This window comes from Arachis ipaensis, chromosome B10, assembly GCF_000816755.2.
Source record: "Arachis ipaensis cultivar K30076 chromosome B10, Araip1.1, whole genome shotgun sequence".
NCBI classification, from domain to species: Eukaryota; Viridiplantae; Streptophyta; class Magnoliopsida; order Fabales; family Fabaceae; genus Arachis; species Arachis ipaensis.
The window spans coordinates 7180906-7189243 of NC_029794.2; the positions used below are offsets into that span (position 1 = coordinate 7180906).

Sequence of the window (8338 nt, forward strand, 5' to 3'; positions counted from 1 at the left end):
CCGTGAAACATAACTTAATAATAATACACTTTTTTTTCTTATAAATTGACATCTTCCTCGGTTATCCCTTCGAGGCAATGAAAAATCTGGCCACAACTTTCTTCCGTAATATACTTGGTTGTTTGTTGATTTTTATCAAATTGATGGTAGTTCGATATCTAGTGATTTGGGAGCGAAATCTATTTCTCTGTGCAGGTACCAGTTTTTTAAAAATGTATCAAAGTGTCTTTGATTAGACGTGTTTTAAGATAAAAGATAAATTAAAATTTATAAATCAATAAAAGAAACAAAAAGGTAAAGTTTTCGAAAAAAAAATATGCTGAAAACAGAAAAATTTGTGTTGAAATTGAAAGAAAGCAATAAAATGCCTTTGACTGGGTCAAAGGGCTTTGATATGAAAATCTAAAATGCAGAAATATAAATTGGATAATGAAAATAAAGGATACTTGAAAGATAAATTTGCTTGAAAAATAAAGTTTACAAGAAGATAAATTGAAAGAAAGAAAACATAAAAGGAACCCTATAGAAAAGTTACTCGATTGCAGACTTAAGATTTCTCTGGGGATGTGAGTGTGCTTGAGTGTTTTCTGAGTTAAAGTTCCAACCTTTATTCCCTAAAACCTCCTAGTATTTATAATCTACTTTTAGTAACTGATAACTAATTACAATTAATTACAAAAACATAGTCTTAAATGCATACTCCTTGATAACCGTTCCCGCCTTTTGGCTATAAATATTTCTCATGATTTCCTCGCGTGATGAAAGCCTCTAACTTCTCCACTACCATAACTTCTTGATCTACTTATTTGAATATCTTGTTCGATTACCTATCTCAAAAATCTTGTTCGATTTGACCTATTCGATTTAATAAAGTAAATGTAGTCGAATCCGCGTCGATTACCTTCAACCCACACTTCCGCGTGTATCTTTTTGAAAACCGTTCGAATTCTTTGATTTCTTTATCACTTCGAACTACCTCGCCTTAATCGAAAAATATTTTTCGATCAACAAATTGCCCCCTTTGATTAATGTGTTTGCCTTCGATAACATTATTGGAAGACAAAACACTTAATCCAAATTCAAATTCAAATTTCAATCTCTTAAATCAGAAATAATTACCATTTAACTTTCCATTAATACTGATCCACTCGCCACGTTTCCCGAAATCTGCGCTTTCTCTTTCCACCACTTCACCTTCTTCGCGAAGTTACCTCTTTCTACATTCTTCCTGTAATAACAGCTACAGTAACACTTTAAATTCACCATTCTCTCCCTTGTTCAATTTTTCTCGAACCCTTGCTCTCCGAATTCCTCTCGTGTTACCCTTAACTTTTTCAAAATTTCCTTCTTTTCTGTTCTGCAATGGCCACTTCTTCTTCCCATGCTGCTGCCCAAGACAAGGGTAAAGGTCACATGGTTGCGCCACCAGCTCCACCAGCCCTCCATATACTGAATCAAGTCAATGATGAAGTCATTGACCCACAGCTTCAAACTAATGATACCAGAATCTTAATCCCTTTCACAGTAGGGGAGATACCCACTGTTTCCTTGGGCCCATCGAATCCCTGGAGAGAGTGAATAAGAAAACATCTTTCTTCCCCGGCGTTTAAGGGGAAGATTTGTTAATTAACCACCCCCTTGATATATCCCTCTTCATTAATCAGAAACCATTCAAGAATAATCCAAAAATTAATCTTCGTAGGTCTGATTTTACAGCCTGGTATCAACGCCTTACTCCGACAAAGACTGCTGACTGGGGGCTCTGGGGATCCAAGAACTGTTACGACTTTCTCACTTCTCACCTTCAACACTCCCCTGGATGATTGGAGCTGTGACTTATTTTTGGAACCGAACAACCAACAACTTCCACCTTCCTTGTGGAATGATTGGTATGTCTCTTTTAGATGTAGCCGCTATCACAGGACTTCCAATAAATTTTTCAGATTGTACTCCTGACATGCAGCCTGAGCGCCACTACAATATTGTGTTATCCACTTCTTACAGTGAGTTTATTGCCCAGAACATGGGTGTAGAAGGCACTGTTGTTACAAATGATGAGCATGTAGCCTTCCTATTCTATTGGCTGAATGTAATAATTTTCTGTTCTCAAAGCGTTCAAATGTCAAAATTTTTCCTTCCCTTGGCTGCTCTACTTCATGAAGGGAAAGCTCTTAATTTGGTCAAACTTCTTCTAGGGCACATCTTCGAGGAACTTGGTCAATTTGTACATTGTCTCCGAGACAACTGTATAATTAGCACAGGTGGCCCTCTCTGGCTCCTCCAACTATGGCTAAATGTCATTTTCGAAAATTCATGACAAAGCCTGGAGGTAGTGGTACTGATAAACATCATATCGAAGGCTTTCGATTAGCTGCTTACAAGCCCAACTTCCCAAATACACAATCGGATGAAGACCGATTCTGGACTATTTTTTCTCTCTTTCATTCCTGTAAAGACTTTTATAATGACAACCTCAATTTCACTCCTTTTATGCGTCACAATTGTGGTCCTGCTTGGCTTGCCAATCGGAATTGGACAAATTTACTAGCTGTCCAAATAATTCCTACAGGACTGCCCCAACACAAAAAGGAAAGGTTCAAAGTGACCCTGTATGCCCCTCATTTTACAGCCAGACAACTGGAATTTTCTCAAGTCATTCCATCTCCACTACCTCAAAACAGTGACCCATTCTGCCACATCACTCTGACTTCCTAAAAGGAACTTGATGCTTGCCTCTTAAAAAACCAGCAACACAAGGAATGTTTCAATTTCCTTATTTATGACCGCAGCTTCTACATTACCAAGTTCTGCTTTGAATAGTGGACTGCTTATTACTCTAAATACACTCGTACTTTAGAGAAAATTCAGCAATCTGCGATTCAAATAGCTCCTGCTGCTGAGGGATCTCCGAAGAGAACCCAAAAAAGAAAAGCTGAAACCACAATCTCCTCACGACAGCCACAGCACAAAAGTCGAAAGACTCTTACCAGGACTTCTAGAAGGGTAATTACTTCTACATATTCATGTACTCGAAATTGAAATATTTTGAAAACCATACTTGCTTAACAGCATTCAGTTTTGATTTTGCATCAGTTACGGCTGCATCCATCAAATGGAAGCTCTGATGGAAGTGAACAACCCATCCAAGACATCCTTGCTGCTTCCTCACAATCGGAGGATACGGCCGATTTAGACCTTGGTGCTCGATTGATTCAAAAACCAAGACTTGTTCTGGTAATATTATCATTTCTACATATATCTTATTCGAGTCAGAATAAATTTTAACTTATAAATGTGTACCTTTCATATCAACCTACTACTGCTGCTCATTCAATTACATCTCTTGTGGCACCTGATCAACCACTTCCGCAACAACAACATCATGATCCAGTACACTCTACATCCCACGATTCGATCAAAGCCACTGGGTCCACTCAACCACTTCAAGCTGCTCTTCCACCTCCCCGTATAACACAGGTGGTCGATTTGACAAATGATCCTTCACCGCATTCTCCAACACAAACTCAGATACTTGAGTCAACCTCACCAAACAACCAGGCTGTAACATCCCATCCAGCAAAATACCTTGCTTAAGTCAGGGTATTTCTACTAGAAAGAACGTTACGTGACCTTTTCTAATATTAACTACTTATTTACTGAGCCTTTGTATCGATTTCGCGTTTTAGTTTTAAGAAAATGCCAGAAAATTTTATTTTTATTCATTAAAGACATATATCAAGGATAAACATTGCAAATAATAATAATAATCACATAAGTATTTTTAATAGTAATTCTTATACATAAGAAGTCATATAAACCCAAATATAACACCTACCCCTCTGTTAAAATAAAACCTCAAAGGACAAGAGCGAGGGGACTCTATGAAAGGAATTAAAACCATAAAGAAAGCCTACTAATCGCTTGCAGCTTCATGTTGCATCTTCAAACCTGTGTCACTGAAAGGGTGGAAAATTTGGGGGTGAGAACCAAACCACATGTTCTCAGTAGAGGTCGAGAATGCCGTGAAAGTAAAGAATAAAGCGCAAATAGTTAATTTCATTCCGAGACATCTAAAAGAAAATTAACCTTCTTTAAAAGCATTAGTTAATTCTTCAAAATCCTAGACCCATATTTTCTTTATAAAACTCTTAAAAGTTTCCTAGACTGTATGAATGACCAACCTGTTCCAAGCATAGGTTCATTAAGTCTATGCTAAACCAGTTTGATTTTTCATACTTCACTAGACCATAACATAAAAGAAGTTACCTACGCAGTATAAATGATCATCCTGCTCCAAGCATAGGTTCATTAAGTCTATGTTGAACCAGTCAGATACTTTATACAGAACTAGACCTCAAACGTACCAGTCACGGCCTCAGGCCCAAACAACTCAATCATCATCCAATCACCACAATCCAAACAATCAGTTACAAACACAGGTAATGAGGTTCAAACACAATTAAGAGCAATTACATCAAGTATAGCAATTAGCAATTAAACATAATTATTCACTTAGGCAAACCAATTACAATATACACACCCAAACAATGTCACATAGATGCATATAATGAATGTCTAGTCTTAGTGCAGGCCATGAGCTCATGTGTCGGTTAGCACCTACATTCCCGACATTTATCCGGTCACGAGTTCACGATTTCCCGAATACGATCTTCCGTTCAAATAAATGCGCATATAATTATTAGCAGCTCTATTGAGACAGCCTCTGCTTTCTACTCGCAGGAAATATACTCTTGGAAGCAAAAAATTGCTGTAGGTATCCTAGTTTTCCTACAGAAGTTCTTGGGTTGCTTTAAGCAACAGATAAATAAATATTATTTCTTGGGTTTCATTAAGAAACAAATAAGCAAACAATATCTCTTAGGTTGCCTCAAGCAACAAACAAACATCTCTTGGGTTGCTTCAAGCAACAAACAAATAAACAAATATCTCTTGGGTTGCCTCAAGCAATAGATAATCATACAATAAGTACTTTACTCTTTCCTTTTTCTTTCATAATTGCAATTACGTAAGCGGGACTAGACCCACGCCCTTGCCAACAACCTCACAAATCAAATAATCTTTTCTTAAAAGAATCAGTGAAGTTATCATCAAGCCTTAAATATTGATTTTGATTAAGTCCTTATACTTTTATAAAAATTTGGACATAATCTCCTTTAAAAATAGGACTTAGCCACCTTTACGAGTTCCTTCTTTCTCAACATTTCATCAGCCTCTTTCAGCAGTTGCCACAATAATATATATTCTCAAAAACATTTGATAATAGTATAGAAAATCTATTTTCTTAAATTCCATATCCAAGTAATCACCAAAACAACATCGACAATCTAATTTCAATTTTATTTTTAAAATATCAAACGAATTAGGAATTATGCAAACCTTATATCCATGCGACCGTCTCGGATTAAGCTTTCTATTAAACCAAAAATCACAATTTTTTGCTGACTCTAGCTTCGGGACTATAAGCAAAACTGTGACTGCTCTGTAGTGCCTTAAAACCAGAAGACAGCAGCAACGTACAACATTTGAAATTTCATATAAAATCCAAATTAAATCCAACCACCTTCAAAATTAATGTGGTTAAATATAACTTATCCAAATTTCTTTATAAATTGGTTCCAGGGTCATACCATTTTTAATGAAGAAGTAACGTAGCTTCGAAGTTAGGTAATTCTCTGCAGAATTCTGTTTTATAAATCATTGAACACAACCTCTTCCAAGTCCCATAACTTACTTATTAAAACATGGAAAACCCTGAAATTTAAATCACATATGCTCAATATACTTAATTTTCACCTCCAATTAGTTGCATCTCAATATCTATCCAGGATCAAAAGTTATAAACTCTCAAAGTTACTAATTTAAGAAAACAGAATCTGGCTTTTTCTGCATAATGCATCATCTTTCAAAAATTCATATCTTTAAAGCTACAAGTTCAATTGTTCTGAAATTTTAAGGAATTAAAATAACAGGAATAAAGTTTTATTTAAAATTAGTTCCATTTCAAAATTCAAACTGAAAAATTTCCAATAGAAGAAACAAGTTGCTGCTGTGTTAAACATTCTGCAGAAAAACCAGATTTGACATCCATAATTCAAAAATTTACCATAAATTATAAACTTAATGAAAAAGTCTCAAATTCACCAGTCCAACTCCCTATATTCCCAAGCTTAATCCAGATTTAGTCCCATGCAAATCCGATCATCATAGAATTAGTTATAGATTTTCAAAGTTTCTAATTTCATTTAAAATAGTGCAGAAAATCAGATCCACGATTTAACTTTGAAAAAAAATCATAACTAATGTTCCAGTTAATACGAAACCTTCAAAATTGAATCTCAACAATCACACTTAATATAATTTACTTAACATTTAAATTCTCATCATTTCAGTCACTACAGAGCCACTAATTCACTTTCAAAGTTGCCGTTTAATTTCAAGAGAACCCGATTTTCAGCAAACCATTTTGTATTCAAAATCCAACCCTTCAATACCCCTCAAAACCAATTCCAAATCAACCACCAACCAAATTCATTAACATTACAATATACCAAATAATAGCTCAATGGTAACAAATCCAACATAACCCATTAAAATTCAGAAATTCTCAATAATTAGTCATCAAACAATTCCCAATCCACATAATCAATCAATATCACTAATCAACAATTCCAAATCACAATCTCAACCATTTCAATCACAATTTCAGCCATAATTCAATATTCACATAATCAATCAACTACTCACAGCTATTAAATCTATTTGCAGTTATCCAATAAACCTTGTAGGCATTCTTAAATTGAAATCATTTTAAACCCCCTACCTCGATGTCGCAATCGCATACTTTAACGTAACAGCTCTCTTCTCTTTTAGTTTCAGGGCAGCAGCGGTAACTCTCACGCAACCGGAACAGCAACAATATTAGCCTTCGCAGCACTGACCATGGTTGCAGTAAAATAGAGGATTCAAATTGGAGAGGAATCAAAAGCAATTTTAGCCCTAGGGATTCAAGACAAAGCAAGAACTAAAATAGAATTAAAACCAGAACATGACAACCACAGCAGTGACAAAACAAAACGTATAAATGGATCAACCCTAAGGAGAAGATAAGACCAGTACCCATATAACAAAATCAGAATCAGTAATGGCTTCAACCGTCCCATGGCAGCACCAGCTTCAATACTCGACCTAATTGTAGCAGGAAATAGGAGCCAAAAAGGGAATGAGCAACAAAGATATAGGCAACCATGATTAAAACAAGCACATGGAAGAGAAACACAGTATAATAAGAGTAAGGGTGAGAGTGTTACGGTTTCAAAAATGGGGAAATTGGAATCAAAACAAGGAGAAGGATCCTAGCTTAATTGAGAGTTGGTAGCGGCAGCTTGCTTTCTCTGATGACAAGCTCCATCCACGGCAGCTCCAAAAAAATCAAAAGGACAGGGATTAGAAGCAGGAACTGCCGTTCTTGTAGCAGCTCCAAATCAACAGCAACCGTATTACCCTCCCCGTCAGTCTCTCTTCTCCGTTATTCTTCCTCTTCTCCTCTACCCTAACCGACGTTGATAGTGGTGAGGAGAGCTTCAACAGCGGCGGCTAGAAGTGCGACAGCCTCCCTCCATCTTCTATTCGATAGCAATAGCAGCGACGGTGGTAGTGACACCCACCGGCGCTGCTCCCCCTTTCCCCTCTTCCCTCTGCATCTCGTGCTCTCTTACTCCCTCTTCCCCTGTTTCTCAGTCTCTTGTCTCCCCCTTTTCTCCCTCTCTGCGTTATACTATTGAAAATGTGTGGTGAATTGTTGAGTGTAAATGAATGGTAAAGAATGAAAGAACGTGGATCACTTGGGGAAAGGGTTAGTGACAGTGTGCGTGTGCATTTGTGTTTGGTTAGGGATTATACGTATTAGATAATAACGGTACGTATAAAATAAGAAACATAAGACTAGGAAAAATATATTCAAGTAACATAAATTTTAGAAAATATTTGAGATAGAATAACAATTTAAGATTCAAATATAATATTATAAAAATTACTTTCAAAACGCATAAGATTTTATCTATCAATAATAAAATTACCTAAGAATATTAATTGGTTCAAAATGAATTTATCTCTGAATCTATTTAATTATTTCTAATAAAATAATTTCTAAAATTACAAAATTTAAACTTAACAAGATAAAATCACAATTTATTTATATTTAGATTTTAAAAAATGCGGGATGTTACACAGGCTGCACTTTCTGCTAAAAACCAATTGGCTCCAAATTCTAATTCTGTCTCTTGAGTTGCTGAGACTACCAATTTAGACTCATCTCGAT

At 35.9% G+C, this 8338-nt stretch overlaps 1 long non-coding RNA gene across 2 annotated transcripts; it reads right to left on the bottom strand.

The window, feature by feature from the left end:
• LOC107624413 lies at nucleotides 3713–7881 on the bottom strand. Of its 2 annotated transcripts, none has more exons than XR_001616885.2 (4): nucleotides 7329–7881; nucleotides 7138–7206; nucleotides 6842–7042; nucleotides 3713–3956 (listed from the first exon to the last, which is right to left on the bottom strand). It is a non-coding gene; the product is annotated as an uncharacterized LOC107624413 (long non-coding RNA). The 2 variants fall into 2 exon arrangements; XR_001616883.2 differs by having other exon boundaries at nucleotides 6842–7017; nucleotides 7329–7876.